At 48.8% G+C, this 18,663-nt stretch overlaps 1 long non-coding RNA gene across 1 annotated transcript; it reads left to right on the plus strand.

The window, feature by feature from the left end:
* The first annotated feature begins 2,529 nt into the window (after nucleotides 1-2,529).
* On the plus strand, nucleotides 2,530-18,240 carry LOC135310579 (uncharacterized). The gene is made up of 4 exons (XR_010370668.1): nucleotides 2,530-2,796; nucleotides 17,058-17,210; nucleotides 17,582-17,838; nucleotides 18,159-18,240. It is a non-coding gene; the product is annotated as an uncharacterized LOC135310579 (long non-coding RNA).
* Nucleotides 18,241-18,663: the final 423 nt, after the last annotated feature.

Raw genomic sequence — 18,663 nt, forward strand, 5'->3', positions numbered from 1 at the left:
CGGGCCGTTTTCTAAAGGGGTATTTTCACTTTTGTGTCTGTAGTTCTAGGCTAGCTCCACCTTTTCTCTGGAGATGATAAGGCCACTTTGATCACATCAGAGATAACAAGGTCTGCTTGAAGGTGTAATTGCTTTTGTCCTTCCTCATCACCTCATCAGGAGCCTGTTTCCCAGAGTAAAGAAGGTACTTGAAGTGGATGTGCTTCCTGTGGCGCAGGAGTTGCTCTTATTAATAGCCCTAAGCCAGCTTTCCTAAGAGATGCTGGCATCTGGTGTGCCTCTTGTAACCTGGCTCCCTGTCACGGGCTTCTACAGGGCACTTCTACTTACTTGCATGGACACAGGCTGCAGCTGCTGGGACCACCGTAAGGTTAGCAGGCCCTGACCTTGTGCTGGTTAACACAGCTTTTTTTACCTGTCCTTGCTGACATGGCTTTTCTAGAAGAAATGGCCTGTGAATGTTTGAAGAATTTGCTACAGAACTGCAGAGATCTTTTTTTTCCCTTGCTGGTTTCGACACAAGCTTAGGTGTGCGAAGGAAACACACGTGCTGCTCAGTGCCTGACTAATGATGATTTCAGGGTGGGCCTGAGAAGAGAAACTTAGACGATTACTTGGTGGCCAGAAGTGAGGGCTCACTGCACCGGCTGGCTCTGTGGCCTGTAATGACTTCCTAGGACTACGACGGATTGCCAAAAGGTGGATAAATTCTGTCATGTCACATGAAAGCTTTAGAGATTTCTGATGGGTGTCTTTACAGTGCTTTCCTTCAAAGTCGTCTTAAATCAAGAAAAGGGTGGAGAGCGCCTGAGAAAGGGAAAATAGACCAAACTGGCAAGTGTGCAGAACTGGTTTTAATGGGAAGGCGTAGCCACCAAAACCTTGATGTGAGACATTCTCCTGGGCTTGGGGAAACAATATGTTAAACAGGGAAAAACATTTCTTGCTGCCCACTAAGTAGTGCATTTGCTTCTTGAGTTTTACATAGCTGACAACGGACTGGATTTAATTTGTGCCAAGTGGCAATGGTTGTAACCTGAAGGAGGGGAGACTCTTTAGTGATTTGTGATGCATGTCTTTACAGTGCTTTAATTCAAAGTCGTCTTAAATCACTGTTGCGCACACCCAGGTGTGTGCATCATTATTGTCCCAGACCCTATTACTATTAGATGTGCTGCCCAAATATGCTGCGATTTTACTGAATAATGTTGACCGAGTCTGAGCTTTATTAAGTTGGTTTGTTACAAATCTGAGGGAGGAAAAACTCAGCTACACAGAGTAGGGGAGCAGGCACTTCTTTATTTTGGTGCTGGGGACGCGGGGGACAGCTCAGCCAAACATGTGTCCACCTTTGCACTGAAATTCTCCAATTTTGATACACTTCTTCTGTGAAATCTTTATTGCATAAATTGTTTAACAAAAATGCATGCTATGTTCGCTGTTAAATTTAACCTTTACATTGACTGGTTTCTTTGATTATATCGCTTCAACAATATTCATATCCCCAAATAACCGTTGGTCACCTCTGCTAATGCCTACTAATAAGAATTCTTGACGTTCAAATCAACATGGGAAGGGTAAGGGGATTTCCCAGCAGCATCACTGGTGCATAACAGGTTTCTAGAGCAGGTTTCCTTGGTTTCGCAAGACTTGACAAATATGACAACTAACAAATACGGTTCCTAGCGTTGCAGGATTCAAACGAAACTTCCCTGTGCAATTCTTTGTTGTTTCACCCCGTTTCCATTAGTTTCTTAATACAAAGCGGTAGCTGCCTAGCGAGGCTTCTATGGTTACGAGTTTCAAAACACACAATATTCTAACATTCTGTTTCCACTCGAATCAAATCTGTCGATTTTTGCAAGAATTGTACACAGGTAAAAAGGGCACCCAGGCCTGATCAAGATAAATGGACCTCCGCCCCAACTGGAGAGGTTAAACTTCAATGGCCCAGAGAGCCTTGATGAGCCATGCTTAGGAAACAGCACTTGACTTCTTAGAGATTAAGTGCCTGTTTTCCCCACTAGGAACCCCCTTGGAAAATGTTGTTAATCTAACTATGCCAGGATGATAGTTATATATTCAGTATCTGTCTGTAAAGGAAATACAATCTTGCACTTCTCCAGCCATTCGGGAGAATCCACGATGGCAGCAGTTTAACTGCATGGCTGCTTGCCTTCCGCTACCAAAATTTGTTGCAAAACCTAGATCGGGGAGTCTTGGTTCTAGACTTAAACCGAACCGTTGAAAACGTAATAGCTAATAACCCAGTAACAGTGGGTGAAGTAATTGCATTTGGCTGTTACTGCGTGGTCATGGAGTTTGTGCACGTACAAATTTAAGTGATAAGGACCGTTGCGTGCGTACCGCAAACATCTCTGAAAATCTAGATGATCAATTGGACTGACTAGAACAAGGGGCAAAGTCACCGGTGGCAACCCCGGTGCCCGTGTGGGGTGGCCGGGGGGGGGCTGTGGGGGAGGAGGCGGGGGGCTGCCCGGGGCCAGCCACGGCCGGTTCCGGCCGGTTCCGGCCGCCCCGAGGACCAACAGCCGAGCAGAGGGCAGCGCCTCAGGCACGGGTGCGACTGCCAGGACGGGTGGAAGAAACGGCGAAGCCGCCGGAGACGAGCGGTGGGGTGAGGAAACAAGAGCGAGGGGCAGGAGGGGGAAGAGCAAGGAGCGGCCGGCGGCGCCGAGCAGCGCCCGGGGCTGGAGCAGACCTGCCCGACCACCTGCGGAGAGCCCCCGTCGGGGCAGGGCAGCGCCTGAGGGGACGCAGCAGCCCGGGAAACCGGTGGGTGCCGAGTGTAGCCCGTCCCCGGCAGCGCTCGGGGTGCAGGGGGGCCTGGAGGGGGAAGCCGGGCCTTGGGGAGGCCCCGGCGGGGAAGGGTGCTGCTCTGGGGCTTGGCTTTGCGTCTGACTGCCCGAATCGCTGTGGGGTGGCCGTGAGTGCCGAGGATTTTCACCAGGTCCCGCAGCAGCAAGTGGCCGGCGCCCTCCCTGCCTTTGTCCTGACCCACAGGCTTTCTCGTCCTGTTTCTCCCCCGTCCCGCTGAGGAGTGACGGGCGGGGCTGGGTGGGAGTTTGGCCTCTGGCCAGGGGGAGCCCTCCACAGTCTTGGACTTGCTGTCAGCCCTTGGCAGAGCCTGGCTGGTGGAAGGTGTCCTGTGAGACCTTCAGTGCTGTTACCTGTGATGTAGAAGAAGTGAAAACGCTGGCCCAAACAAGCGCTCTTCCCTCCTTTCTTCCCGGTGGTTTGGGACATGACAGCGTTGGAATAGCTTGCTTCGGGAGGTAGTCCCTTCTTGGTACGTTACCTGGCTATTGGCTGTTTTTCTAGTTAACCCTGGTGCCACTCAGATTCAAGGGAGGCAGTAGGAAGAAGACAGGGTCAGAATTGTGCTCTCATTTTCCGCGAGGAGGAGAGCTGAAATAAGAGATGGCAAACCCTGCAGCTGACTGCAGAGAGGGCCTGACAGCAATAGTAGCTCTGGCGGAACAGTTGTTGTAACGTTCTTAGGCAGCTGGATTTTCTGTCATCGTTATATGTAAAACTGCTGTGGGAAGACGTTTGCGCCGAGTCATTAAAGACATGCACAGTAACAAGAGCAAGAGCTTCCAGCAGCTCGAACGAGAAGCAGCTCTTGTGTGTCCTTTATTTTCAGGAAGTGAGTGCAGTGTGTGCCCAGGACAGGGTTTCGTATGTAGAGCTGTCACAGAGCTGGAAAAGAGGAGGAATGAAATCGCGTTTCAATGTTGTATGTGTTTGCGTCAGAAAGCGTGCAAAGAACAGGCCAGGATTGCTTAAGCTATCCGAAAGGGTACTCAGCTCTGTTCCTGGCATGAAAAAGGGTCAGTGGCTGTGAGGGAAAAGGTAACTACGCGGCTCAGGTCCGAACAAAGCGGCAGCAGAGGAGTACTCGGGATGAAATCATGAAGAGTAAAAGGGTGAGAGGGAACTCTTTCTTGCTGAGAGCAAAGGGCGTTCAAGGTAGGCATAGGAGTGACTTTAAGCAAAAGAAGGCTGCAATGTAATTACTTTGCCCCATACAGAGGCTTGTAGTTTTTATTTTACATGTTAAGAGTACGTGCTATGAGAGTTATTTGCGTTCAGCGATGCTGCAGTTGGTCATTCAAAGCTGAGTGAAGTCAGGCTACCGTGACTCTGCTTTACAACGGTTCCCTTCTATGTACGCTTTGTGGACGTGAGCAGTGTTAAGGGCACCATCAGGCGTCACAAAAATTAAGTACCTCCTGTAGCAATGCATCTGTGAATGCTATTTTGATGTGTAGTGCTTTCTGTTCAGCACACGCCGGTTAAAAATGGCACTGCAGGTGCATGCTATTTTAGTGCAGGAGCTGAGGAATTTGTGTTGCATCATCATCTTGCAGAACCTGGAGAAATTAACGTTTACGCAAAGATCACACTTGTGTGCTCTGCTTTCTTTAAAACAGCAGCCTGGGGTTTGGGCAGCTTCAGTGTCAAGGCGATCAGGGTTCTTCCCTGCCGTGCCGAACGTGTCACCATGTGCTGCTCACGCACCTTGAAGTGAGGTTGTCGGACCTCCTCTGCCCCTCAGCATGTGGCGTGCTGGAGGACTTTTGCAGGGGTTGCCGCCACCTTCATGTGACGTGCTCTTCTGACACCTTGGGCACCCATTTTAAGGGGAACAAGAAAATTCCATTTTCTTTTCCATGTGTTTTCTGCTTAAATAGTTCATGAGCCTTCTATCGCGCGCAGTCCCCTTTTTAATGTTTCCACATGTGGTTTTAGAATAGCCCATACTTTTTTTCTGAGCCAGTGCTTTTAAAAAATGTTACTTGACTGAGCTCCCTGTGCAGCGACCTGAGCAGCTGAGTTACCTACTGAATGATGAAGAATGGGACATTTGCCATGGTCATTCCACCGAGCTAGTTGTTCTAGTGGTTAATACACCTCTCGGTTAGAAGACGTCTGCGATACGCAGTTTACATTTTCCTCACTTGAAGTGCCTGTTTCCCATGTCCTTTTGGCAGCCAGGCAAGGGTCTGAAGTTTTCTTACGTAGAAAGCAGGGCCAGGGTCTAGTCACTTCTGGCTTTGTACGCATTTCGCACCAGCTGAAGAAGCCGGCCTCTTCTGCTGCATCTTCAAAAAATGCTAAATTACATATACAAAAAGAAGTAAAACTTATGCCTGCTAAGAAGGCAAGCCCCAAGACACACACAGTTAGCTTTGTAGGTGGAAATGACTCTGATGTGTACAGCTTGCGTGGACTCGTTTAATGAGAATGAATTTTTCTGAGCACCTCGTGGGCCTCACACTTACGTTGACAGTTTATGTACCTTCGTACTGATCCACGGCAGAGATGCGTGTTAGTGAAGTAACACAGTTCTTTACGAGCTGGTTTGTCTGAGAAGTCAAGCTCCAGTTAGCTTAATTTCAAACTGTCTTCATTCTGAAAGGGCGATATTGCAAAAATGGCTGTTGAATGATACGCTCTCTATTTCTGTCTTGTAAATGTCTGTGAAGAACATGTTGAAGAACTTGGGTTCAGGACTGGAGCCTGGGGCGTGCAGTTAAAAGACAGACAGGGCTGACGGGGACAAGGCTTGTGGCAGAGGGGAGATTTGTTTCCCGGTGTAACTTTGGAGCAGGCGGGTTTACTGGGTGGAGGAAAAGGGAGCCTTGGGGACTGGGCGGCTTGCTAAAAACTAGAGGAGGGTGCATTCAGCAAGAAACTTGGGGGTTTCCTCAGGCAGCTGGCAGGCTCTCGAGGCAGGAGTAGGTGTTTGTGTAAGAAGCTCAAGGGTTTCAAGTCCCAGAAAGGAGAAGAATGGAGGATGGGAGGCTTGAAAGTAAAAGAGCCTGGAGGTGGAGGAGCAGAGAGGGTGCAGCTGGAGTTATGTGAGCACTGAGTTTACTGTTGTATTTAAAGAAACTTGAAAATGGCTTTAGTTTCCAGCCACAGGCAGGGATACTGCGGTTGCGTTTGTGAAGACTGCCGTTAGCTGCGACCCAGAGATCCTGGTTAAATTAGCATCTCCTCTGTCTGTATAGCCTTCGTGATCATGGTGCATTTTTGGTTTTATCTTGTTCTGAATTTCTCAGGAAGTCAGAAGTACAAATTCTGCACCGCTTGCAGGTGGGTAAATGAGGAGTAAAGCGGGTGATTCAAGCTGAGTTAGTGAGGACTTGGAAACCACAAAAGTGGAGCCATAATTGGCTTTTTAAAAGAACACAAATGGAGGCAATAGCGGAGCAATTGGAACAGTTGTATGTCTTGGGGGCCATGCCACAGCTTCGCCTTTTGTCTGAAGTCACGGTCGTCTTTGAGGTGCTAAAGAAAGCCTGATGAGTTTTGTGACTATCAATGACAACTGTGAAGGGCAGAAACGGGTCGCAGAGGTAGTGTTATCCAGAAGAGCAGGTTTGTTCGCCCCGTGTGCAAAACGCCAAACTACACACGGAGCGGAGGTATTTTATTTCATCTTTGTGCAAAGATGGGTGCTAGAGGTGGTAACCCACAAAGCCAGCACCCCGCACCGAGAAACTACAAAACAGGTATACAGTTAAATGTGTCAGTCACAGCTAATATTCACACTCCTCAGCTAATAATTGTTTAGTTTCTTTCTCGCTTCGATGTAAAGATACAGCTCACTTTAAATTTAGCACCCATGCTCGAGAGAGTAAGGGGCTTATTGGAGGGGGAGTTTCCTAAGCCTATGGGCGTGACTTTTAGTATTGTAATTGTCACCGAAATCGGGAATAAACCTCGTAATGATACAAAAATTCGCAGATACTATCCTTCAAAGTCCGAACTTCCCCATAAGAGGAAGCGGAGTATCCAGAAAGTTCCCGAAATAAAACTCAATAGCAACAGAGTCACTATTAAGCAGGCATCCTTTATTACAGCGCTGGGCAGCACTGGGGATTGATCCACCAGGAGTGCTCCAGTGATTCAGTAAACTTCCAAAGATTATATACTATAAAGTCATACATATTAATAAGATTCACGAGGATTCATTAACATACGTAAAAGCTCAAGCTGCATGCATAGTTGTCCTTTTAGTGGTCTTTGGGAGTCCTCCAGTGGTCTCTGATGGTCTTCCTCACCTATCCGCTGGTTGAACCTTGGGTTTCCTTTGCGCATATATAGTCATTGAATGAGCTCCTCGGTCCTTTAGCCCTGGACTGTCACAAGGGGCTGATTTAAACTAGTTCCTCGAGTGCTTGTCTCGACACTGATGTCCTGAGTCTCTGTTATCAATGAATTTACAAGCTTATGCACCATCTTTTTAATCCCATCTGGCACCAATTTGCATTCTTCAAATCCCTGAAACTACCTTTGCAAGGGAGGAAACCACAAGAGAACAAGGATGTTTACAATAAGGATTAAGTCAAGGACTGTCAGGGGTTTAGTTCTATCAGTAACACCAACGTAGTGTTAAAAGGCAGGCATTCTTTAATCACGGCGCCAGATGCACGGGTGATCTCTCCCCCTAACGTGCACACCGTCAGATCTAATTGTGCAGGTTAAGTACATGTTCTATATACATATTCATTAGTTTTCCGATAAAAGATATACATATTCATCATCATCATATGCAGATGTCATTTGCGCATGCCTATTGGTGTCTCCGGGTGGTCATCACGGGGCTCTGGATGAAGGACATACCCTTCCTCACTGTGTCTGCTAGTTAACCCTTGCTTTTGCGCAAACTCAGTTCTGAGATGACGTATGTACTGTCCTTGAGGGATGGTCTGTTCTGGTTTAGCGTTTGCTCTGCAGTTCCGTATCTTTATGGCTCTGTACATCAGCTTTTCTTAAGGCCAGATGTCATCGTAGGTTTGTTTAGGCACTTCTTACCTTGAAGCCTTTCTGACTCCCCCAAAGCAACAAGTTTTAGTCATCGTGCAGGCCGTTCCTGTTAAGGCTACCTCATTATCCTGGCTAAGTTTTGGCTGTGGGCCCCAACATTTGTTGAGCTACACTAGATTGCATTAGTAACGTTTAACTATTTATTCCCTGAATCATTGCTACCTAAAAATGAGGCTTTGATCCTTAAAACAGAGGTTTGGACCCAGAAAGTGAGGGTTTGGGTCCTAAAAGTTAGGCTTTGAGCCTTAAAAGAGGGGTTCTGACAGAAACACATTGTCTATTGTTTCGTTCGCATTAATGATTACCCAGAGACTAAAATACAGATCAAAGAATAGACTGATTTGTATACTCCATGTCCCCAGACTTAATGTCCAGTTGGATAGGGCTGTACAAGGAGTATAGCAGCGTCCCTGGTTGGTTAATTCCATCACCCTGGTTGCCTAATGGGGATTGTTCACCTAAAGGACACTTAGTTTTAGTTCTTATCGAGATCCCAAGTAGTTGTTCTCCTTGACTACACGCTTTGCCACCCCCTTCTGAGGCGGGATGTTTGCTTTGATCAGTCTCTCTGCTCTCGCCAAAGATACGATTGTAAAACAAGTGCTTCCCTGTCTCTCGGTTTCTGTCTCTGGCCGTCAACGTCTGTTTTGCCAGATTCACACGGTTCATTATTATGGCTTAGCGGAAACTTCCAAAAATTCCTTTTTCTTCAGGTGACCAGTAGGGCGACAGGCATATCGCAACTTAAGACTGCCTACCTTTTTGAACTGGGAGATGTTCTTCCATTTTACAGGTTGTGTTGGCAAATAGTTGGCTTTTCTGAAGAACAGAAATGGAGGAAATGGTGGAGAAATTATGTGGGATCATGGACTCCTAGGAAACCTTCTGCATCTTCGGGGTCACGCCGCAGATTCACCTGAAGTCATTATCTTAGAATAAGGGACTAAAGAAGGCCTGCCTAATTTTGTGAACATCAGTGACAACTGTGGAGGCAGAAATGGGTAGCAGAGGTAGGGTAGGGTGTAACCAGAGCAATAGAATTAACCAGCCGTGGATGTTGCTATACTCCTTGTACAGCCCTATCCAACTGGACGTTAAGTCTGGGGACATGGAGTATACCAATCAGTGTATTCTTTGATCTGTATTTTAGTCCCTAGGCAATCATTAATGCAAACGAAACAATAGACAATGTGCTTCTGTCAGAAAAGGATGACAAAATGTGGTTTCGTGTAGTGGACTGAGAAAACTGGCCAGGACTGCCAAGATTAAGAGCCAAGTAGGTAAAAGGTAATTCCGACAGGGGGAGATTGCGACCACCGACTCACGGACCACCGACCCAAGTAACACCACCTACTCAAAAGAGAACAATGGAAGAGGACAACTGAGCCTGCGCAGTAATTTACATATGGAATGAGCAAGTTTGTACCAATCAGTAGAAAGGACAATAATGAATATGTACGAATATGTGGGAGAGCCTAGCCCGGGAATGGCCAGCAGAAAGAGGGCATTGAAGTAGAAAAGCAGGCTCAGAGTTAGAGCAACCTTGGGCCCAGCTGTTGGTCAACAGAAGAATGTGAGGCCAGCTGGTGTTTTACAAGGGAGTGTGAGCCCAGCTGCTGTTGACCGGTAAAGGAGTGTGAGAAACAAGTAACTGCTAATTGCAAGGCTGAACACAAGAGATAAGCATGGGAGGAGTTGGCATCTACCTCCCAGCCAAGGATGAGCTATGCTTCTGCAAATAGGTATGAGCTAATTTACGAACGGTATAAAAGATATTTGCTAATTGCCAATAAACGAGACTTGATGATCATCATCGGATGGTGCCTGTCTCCCGCTGGTTTTCCGTCACGAATAGGTAAATTTTTGATCTATAAATTGTACGGGAAAGGTGTATAAGGTATGCACGTTAGGAGGAGCGATCCCCCGTGCATCCGGCACCGTGAGTAAAGAATACGTGCTCTTTAATACTAAATTGGTGTTCAAGAGTTGTTTCTGATTTTACCGCTTTTTTCGGTGACAAGGGGACATATCCCGACTTACGACCCATTAACTTTCAAACTTGGAGATGTCCTTTTGTCTTACAGGTCGTGCGTGTGTGTAATTAACTGACCAGGGTGAAGCTGGGCTGGTGGTCTGTGTGTCACCTGCTCACTTAAAAATATTTTCTCCAGTCAGGTTCGGTATTTTAGTGGGTAAGCTAAAAATGGGTTTGCGTGGTCTCACTGATGTTGATGCAAACAGAAATGTGAACTAGCGGAAGATCAGGCAATGCACACATCTCTTGTGCAGGTAAGGGCAGGAGGGGAATTGCATGTGCGGGTGCGCAAGTTGGTGTCCAGGATGGGAGGAAGAAGAATGTAGTGCGTGCTGTAAAAACTGAGATGACAGGAAAGCAAGATCATCTGTAGGTTGCCAAATGACCGCTGTGAGCAGGGACTCAGCATCTTTTTAGTGTGTATGTGCTAGTCATGGCAGCTGGTGGCTGCGCAGGCCATCAGTTTCTTATGCGTTTGTCTCCTTTGAGAACCACCTCCATTGTTAAGACAGAAAGAGGGCTTTTGGGCCAGATGGAGCTTTCTGTTTGTGCTGTGGCACGCCACTCGAGTCTGGCTGGGGTGGGAAGTTTTTAACGGGCCTCCTATGTAAGCAAGACTGACACAGAAATAAGCTTAGGGCGGGAGCTGTAGTAGTGATTGTACCGTACACCTACTGGGACGTGCCAGAGACCTGTACCTTTTAATAGTGGGACTGAGAGTGATATGGGGATGTACTCCTCCTCAGGTACAGAGAAAGATTCTTTTACATCTGGGGTATGAACTCAGCACCCTGTTTTTCTTCTTCATCTGGGAGGCCATGGCATGCCACCAGCATCCTGCTGTGGGTTACTGAGGCGCATCCTTTTGTTATTGGGTGAATTTTTCATGCTGCCTGCATAATCAGCATTAAACACAGGTAAGTGAAAGTTGTTGGGCCTTGTCACTGTCCAATTTTTATAGTTTTTCTTGGAAAGCAAACAATCCTCCTGTCATAAATGGAACGAGCATCCAACGATCTGTACTGAGAAGGCTCTCTTTTGCTACCAGGTCAAACAGTGAAAAGTTGGAAAATGTCGGAATTGCAGTGACTTGTGCCATGTGAATTTGCCTGTCCAGTGCGCGTCTTGTATTAAGCTACTGCCTTGTTTTACGTTGTGGTGATGGTCCTGGGTGTTTTGAGTACGACAAAGGAGCTGGAAGATCCCGATTCCACTAGTCCAAATGCAGCCTAGGGCAATTCCTTGAGTATTTTGTTTATGTGGGCTCTGGTTCTTTGTTCATGCAGCGACGGGGCTATGCCTCCCTGGCAGTACGAAAGGGGACCGTGGCAGTCTGTAACACTGAGGCTCTCACCCTCCGGTTCGGTGTGTTTAATGCAGGACGTTTCATACTTGCTTGCTCCTCAGTTTTGATCAGCTTTGCTCTGGATTAACAAAACACATTGTATTTTCACCAATGGTAAAGCGCACTTCCGATTAGGTCAGTTATGGCTATTAAGACAGATGTCTCTGTGAGAAGAAACATTGATCAGGACCTGAAGAACTAATGGACTGCTTTGTGACAGTTCACAGTGTCAGCAGAGGGGGTCTTTTTGTGGCAAAAAGAGCAGGTCAAGCCAGCAGTTGCCGTGGTATTTCTGAGCCCAAAAACAGTGCCTCAGGATTTAATTCCACACCCAGCATCAGTCCGTTGGCACAGCACGCTGCTCAACAGTTGAAAAATCCCTTTGGCAATTGCAAACAGCTGTTTCACAGCAGGGTGGGGGTCACTGGCTGACGTGGCACGCGTGACAGGCTGGGACAAGGTGCTGAGCACAGGCAGTGCCAGCACTGCCAGGGAGATCTCACCGGCCGTGGGTGCGAAGCCCAAAAGACCCTCTACGTCAGTAAGTCCTTCAAGCTCATCTTTTCTCTCCCTTTGCTTTAAAAGGTTGCAAGTCTTCAAATTGCCTGAATTCCGGGTGGGAGGTTATGCCAATTTGTACTGTGCGTTTGGGCCGTTCTGATTATTTACTTTGTGGGTACTTTTATACCTCTTCAATGCTCAGAAAGTAAGAGGGAAGAAAGAAAAGGGGAGTGACGCTTTTTCACACTTTTGGTTTTTCCTGGAAGTGCAGGTGGTCTTTCGGAGTGGGAGGAAGCTTGGGAGAAAACGGGAGAGCTTTTTAAAAGCTGCAGAAGTCCTCTTTTAAGCGTCGGTCAGCAGCTACCTTTAAAGCTAACGTCACCTTGATCCCTTTCCTGTTCTTCTCCAAGTTGTTTTTCCAGCCCTTAACAATTCCAGATTTTATTTCTCTCACGGCAGGACAGGCCTACTTTTCTATGGATTCCTGACTATCCCTGCCCTTTCTGTTTCACAGCGTTTGGGTGCCTCTAACTTCTCTTGAGCCTTTGCAACAAAAAGGTTGTTTAAAGAAATAGTCAGGTTTACGAATTTTCTCGTGCCTTCTTGACAGCCTCCACGGGTGTCCTGGTTTTGGCTGGGAGGGAGTTAACTTTCATCGGAGCAGTTCCTGTGGTGCCGTGTTTCGGATTTGTGATGCCAACGGCGTCAACAGCTCACCCGTGCTCTAGCTGTTGCTGAGCAGCGCTTGCGCAGCGTCGCGGCCTTCTCTGTGCCCCGCGCTGCCCAGCCAGTGAGTAGGCTGGGGTGTGCGCAAGACCGTGGGGGTGCAGCTGGGGCAGCCGACCCCAAATGACCAAAGGGACGTTCCGTTCCATACCATGTGATGGCACGCTCAGCGTCGCTACCTGGGAGAGAGAAGTGGGAAGGGGGCACGTTCAGGCAACTGCCTTGCCGAGTAACCGCCGTGCGTGATGGAGCCCTGCTTCCCTGGCGATGGCTGGGCACCTGCCTGCCGGTGGGAATTAGTGAAGGAATGCCTTATTTTTCTTTGCTTGTGCGCACAGCTCTTGCTTTTTCTTTCAAACTGTCTTTATCTCAACCCATGAGCTTACCGACTTTTTCCCTTCCAATTGTCCCACGCTCCCACCACCCCACTCCACCCATGACTACAGTCAATTAACTTACTTCAGAGCGGTATTATGGTCGCCCCTTGCCTCTGTGCTACAGATGTGAGGTGGTACTGACATCACGTTATCTGATGCAGCATTAAGTGATAAATACAGAAATGAAAAGGGTTAATTATAAGACAGTCCTGCACAATCAGATAGTTTCACATAGTAGCAAGATCTCCTGTGCGTTTTACAATGAGGTGTAGTGATCAGGCTAAAACCCAAACCTGAATTTATCAACAGACAATAATAATAATGCAAATGATGACAAGGGCAAACATTATTATAATGAAAATTGGAAATAAAACTCCTCAACACCAATGCAGTATTAAGGAGCAGGCGTTCTTTATTACAGTGACGGATGCGTGGGGAATAATTCCTCCTAGCGTGCATAGCAAAAGTCAGAGATAGAGCTTATATTTCTCAGTTCTATACATATGCATTAGATTCCCTGGAATAGTTATTCATTCTATTTCTTGGAACGAATTATAATACTTGCATCTAAATCACCCATGTGTTTTAAGTCCCTGAGGAGCCCCTGAAGAGGTATCAGGTGGTCTCCGGTGGTCCCTAGTGGTTTCCTGAAGGGGTGTTTTTTGTGTGCTTTCCATGAACTGTGAGTCCTTCTTCCACATGTGGTTGTGAGTTGGCCCACGGAGTGATCTTGTCACAGTGTGTTGGTTTCAGCTGGTGTTCTGACCCTTATCTAGATGGAGGTGTCCTTAGTTGCTTTTGCCTCGGTTTCCACTGGCACCTGCTGCTAGGTTGTCTGCACCGCTCCAGGATGTCCCCGATCACCCTTGTGGAAGACCGTGTTCTTGCCTGAGGCCCGTTACAACATTATCAGGGGAGATAAAGTGGCATTCAATACCCCTGTTGCTGTGGAGACCATCCTAACGGGGTTTCACAGCAGCGCTGTGGCCCGTCCTTTTTCGCTTTTACCAGTGTGTAGTGTATTTCTTCCTCACTGACATGCACAGTCATCAGTGTGTTTCTGCTTTGTTTTTGTGGCTTTTGTAATAAATAAAGCTTGTAAGTCCTGATGTTCCGCCAGTCTGTGAAGCCGCGTCGAGTTCCTTCTGAAGGGGGAAGGTAAAAGGTCTCCATATGGTGTGTCATTTTGCCTTTAGCAGCACGTGTGAGGTCACGGGGACTGTATAATTAAAGTCACATCCAGTGATGTTGGCGAAGTTACAAAGACGTGCATTTGATTGATGGGATACATTCTGTGTAAAATTTCTATTAACAATTACATTTTCACAGAGAGTTCTTATATAGATCAGTAGACGTGGACAGTTCTACCCTTTTCAGGGACCATGATGGCTTAAATATGACTTGCTGTTGTCCTGTAGGTTGAGTAGCATAGGGTCAAGTTGCAGAAATGTGTGAATGTGTGGCTTGGCTGGTTGTGGGAGTAATAGAAGAGGGAGTAGGCTGGGAGGTAGTAGGGGTAGTTGTTGGTATAGGATGAGGTTTGGGAGTAGGTGGTAGCGTGACCTTTAAGGACAGTTCATTTTTGCTATCTTTCCCTTTACCTGTCCACAGACACACTGCTTCTATAGTTGTGTCATTAAAGAGGAAGCTAATTATACGGCTGGGGCGTGAGGGGCAGTCTAATCTGCTGTTTGATGGAGTTTGATTTATCTCCCTGATGACCACAAAGGTGTTTCCCGTTGACTAATTTGTCACATTACATTCAGCAGAGATTCTGTCACCTGGTGTGGCAGAAATAAGGTGACCCTTATTTGCTTTTACAGCTGTGTGGTTGACAGAGTTTGTCATTGTCAGGTTTTGTGTTGGTTCTCCCAATGTTCCTGTACTTCCAACAATGTTAAACGTGTATGGTGCAGAACGTCCTACAGTTACTGTATTGATTAGCACAAATAAAAAGTGAGGGCCTCCACCCCACGTGCCAGGCTTGTCGACGTGTGAACTGGAACTGGTTCACGCTGGTGATCATTGCTCCTGCGAGAAGGATGAATGTTCCCCTGACGGTCAGCCCAGTCTCCAAGGGAGGCACTTTGCACTTTGCTGTCACTCCTGGTATCGGTGCTGGAAAGAGACAACAACGCAAGTCTTGGCGGGGTGACTGCGGGCTCGTTACCCCTTTTAGTTCCCAGCTAGGGTGCGTCCACCCAGCACTAATGCGGGCGAATGCTTACAACTCTGAGGAAGTCCTAAGAGAGCTAAGATGGCTAAGAGAGTGCCATCTCCTGTCTGTCTGTTTAACTGGCCACACTGGGGACTTGTATGGGGAGTATGTTTGGGACACAACGGGGCTTTTTTTCTTAGGTCAGTTACGACCTCCGCCATACCCGTCTGGGCAGCAGTAGAGGTAGGATACTGAGGAACACTGGTTATTTTTGAGCCGGGCAGCATGGGCACAGCTTGCATCAAAGCCTAAATAATTTTTCTTCCCTGAAATGGATTTATGAGGGGGGTTTATGAGATGGGAAAAGGTTGGGGGCCCTAGGGGGTGTTTGACTGGCTGGCTGTGTAAGCTCGGGATCGCCCTGCTGGTGTCGATCTGTCCCATCCCATTTCTCAACTAAGATTTACAATGCCACACATCAAGCCTGCCCAGGTCAGATGGGATGGAGGCGGGGTTGATAGTCCTGACCCTGCTGAGCATTATGTTCTATGTTTTCTCTTCATTTGTCCCTCTTTGCAATGAGGTACGGGTTTTAAAGCAGCAGGGGCTCCCCTTCCCAGTGATTTCACGCCTCGGGGGTCTACAGGGGCAGGGACAGAGTAATTACTGTGGGTACCCCTGTCGTTCCTAGCCTGAAGGCAGGCTGCTTTTTTAACAGCCATAGAAAGTTCTCTCGATGATCTTACTGTTAGAGCCTTGGGCTCCCCTCTGTCCCGAGGGTCTGTGCCACCTGCCCAGTAACTCGCTACTTGGTGCATAGGAGAGTATGATTTGGTGTTAGGGGCTGGTCCCCAAAAGCCACCTGCTTTGCCTTGACCTAACACAACACGGTGTCCTCCAGTTAAGGAGACATACCATGGATACTCAGTCTCGTTTTCACCAGGTGTCTGCCCACATTTTTCATGCAGGTTGGCCAGTTGAAGGGGGTCCGATAGCATGGTCTGTATGGCATTTCTCGGGATACCCCCTAGAGGTCCAGCAGATGCCTCAGTTTCACTAATAGGGGCTACCTTTAATGCTGATTAATATAACTCACACTCATTGCTAGGTTCTTGGTCGGGGTCCTCGCAGATATCTCTGTCCCAATCTACTGGGGAGCTGCTTAGCTCACTAATTTTCACAGGATCTGGGGGCTGGGGGCCAGAAGTATGAGTTCCAATTGATCCTCTAGCTTCACGCATTTTTCTTTATCTTCCCCGAGTTGTTTCTGCAGTTGTTCTGTTCACAGAGGTAACATTATTTCTTGTCTCTTTCTTTCTTCCACCTCATCTTGCCACACCCTAATTTCCTGTTCTCTATGTTTCTTATACTGACACGTTGCTTCTAAATACTTTTTCAATGCCTTGTATGTTGTTATTACCTTCTCTTTCAGTTTCCCGCTTCTGAGGTTTAACTGCTCTTTGATCTTCTTCCAGTTATCCCGCTTCTCGCATGCACAATCACCCAGATGCTTTGGGGAAGGGTTAAAGCTGTGCCTCCCTGAGTAGTTGGTGTTTGAATGTGCTGTCCCGCTGACTAGGATGCTTTTTGTCACAGATGAATTATTCAGAGGTGTCACCATTGCAGGGTTAACTAAAAGTGTACCATTAAGGATTAAACAATGATTAAATGATAACTAATGGGAGATTGAATTAAGAAGAAAGCAAACAGTGATTAAGTAATAGTTGAATGGTAATTACACAGTGACGTGACAGACTGGAATGATGACTTGAAGAGTAATTTAGACAGCGATTACACGTCTTCCCCAGGGTCAGCTGAGGGTGGCGGAGTTGAGACACGCAGGCAAAGGTGTCAGGGCAGCAGCCGCAGGTGCCCAGTGGGGTTGCCCTGCCCGTGCTGCTTGGTTGGGTGTTGCTGACTTGGATCATGGGGTGCCTTTCCTTTGCTTTCCAGAAATCTGCAGGGTCTGGGATGACGTGAGCCGTGCAGCAACCTTCCCAACCCTGTGTGCGCAGCACCGCCAACGCTCCCTGTTCTTGCTTGTGTTTTCAGGCGGTGCACATAGGAGCTGGGACACTTGCAGTTGTCCCAGCACAGGCCATGTTGGGAGAGGACAAGGTTTTGCCTGTTGAGAGACCCGTGTTCCGGCCGTGCAGGTTTCTGAAGAATTTTACAAGCTCAGGTGTGCCAAGACCAAAATTCCAGGTAAGAGGAGGGACGCTTCCCCTGCACAGCACTTGAGTTTGGCTTGGCGCCAACACTTTTGTGACAAGGCCAACCCAAGGCTCGTCCAACCTGTACAGCACTGAGCCATGTGCACGTGTTCAATGGCCCAGCACCCTGCCCCTCCCTGGGGAGCCAGCCCCAGTTTGCCCTATACTCCAGCTGGTTGCTCGCAGGAGGAGCCAAAGCTTGTCTTTGCCTTCTCCTGTCCATCAGTTCTGTTCTGGACATCTGGCCAAGGGGAGCGCTGTCCGGCAGAGCGTTGCCCGAGGGCCGGGCGCTGATGGCACCTGGTCTGGGAGCCGGCTGAACTGCGGTGGGCGTGACTTGGTTGCTTTGCGCTTGCTTCCTAGACGAGACGCTATCCGTCCCGCTGGACTTTGAGCAGATCGCCGCGGACATCCACTTCCGCCGAGAAATCGTCGAGCAGTGCATCCACGAGACCCTGCTTTTCTTCGCTGGGGCCCTGCGAGACAACAAGGAGGTGGAATTCTCCTTCAAGGGCATTGGCATCCTCGCTGTGCGAAGAAAAGCCGTCAGCATGACCTTCTTCGATGACTGCCTGCTGGAGCTGGACGCCACCGGGAACATGCTGGCAGCTCTTCTGGAGGTGAGCTCGTCGTTTTGCCAGGGCTCCTCCTCGTGTCTCTTTGGCAATGCTGTCACAGCTCTCCCCAGCTGCTTTCTCTTGGCTGCCGTCACCTGCCTCGCCGCCTGGCCTAGGCGCGCTCTCGAGGAGCTAGGCCAAGCCTCGGTAGCGCCTCGGCCCCTTTGAGGGAGGGGTTAATGGCATCGAGGGAGAAGGCGGCGCACGGCTTTCGGAGAGGCAGCCTTTGTGTCTTTGAGCAGCGAGCCCGTTTGCCACCTTGGTGAGCAACCGGCACGCGTCCTGGGCGCCTGCTGAGCTGTCCCTGTCCTGTCCCCTTGCAGGACTCCAAGATGAGGGGTATCGTGGCCTTCCCGGGCAAAAACGATTTTACGCGGCTCAGCCGAGACGGGGTCATCACGCTGCCAAGGTGAGCGGCATGGCTTCTGCAGCCCCTGGCAGGTCGAGGGAGCAGCTGCTCGGTTCCTGCTACCGGGGCACCGCCCTCTTGCCGAGGCTCCTCTCCTGCCACACGTAGGCAAGACCAGCTCTTTCCCAGCAGAGCTGCCCGGTCCGCCCGCCGCCGGCTCGTGCTTGGCTCGGAGAGCGCAGACGAAGCGGCCAGTCCGCTCTCAATGTGCCCCGAGAGAGTGAGAGGGGCGGGAGGGTCTGCGCGGGCAGCAAGGCGGGCTTGTGCTGGGATCATCAGCTTGCCGGCAGGAAGGCGAGGGAAGCCCGGCAGAGGCCGCTGGAGACCGTGGGGCCCCTGAGGTCGCACAGAGAGTTGCATCCCCCAGGGGCTTGGCAGTGGCTCCCCACGATGCCAGCCAGCAGCTTCCTGGCGTCAGC

Source organism: Phalacrocorax carbo, chromosome Z, assembly GCF_963921805.1.
Source record: "Phalacrocorax carbo chromosome Z, bPhaCar2.1, whole genome shotgun sequence".
Classification (NCBI taxonomy): domain Eukaryota; kingdom Metazoa; phylum Chordata; class Aves; order Suliformes; family Phalacrocoracidae; genus Phalacrocorax; species Phalacrocorax carbo.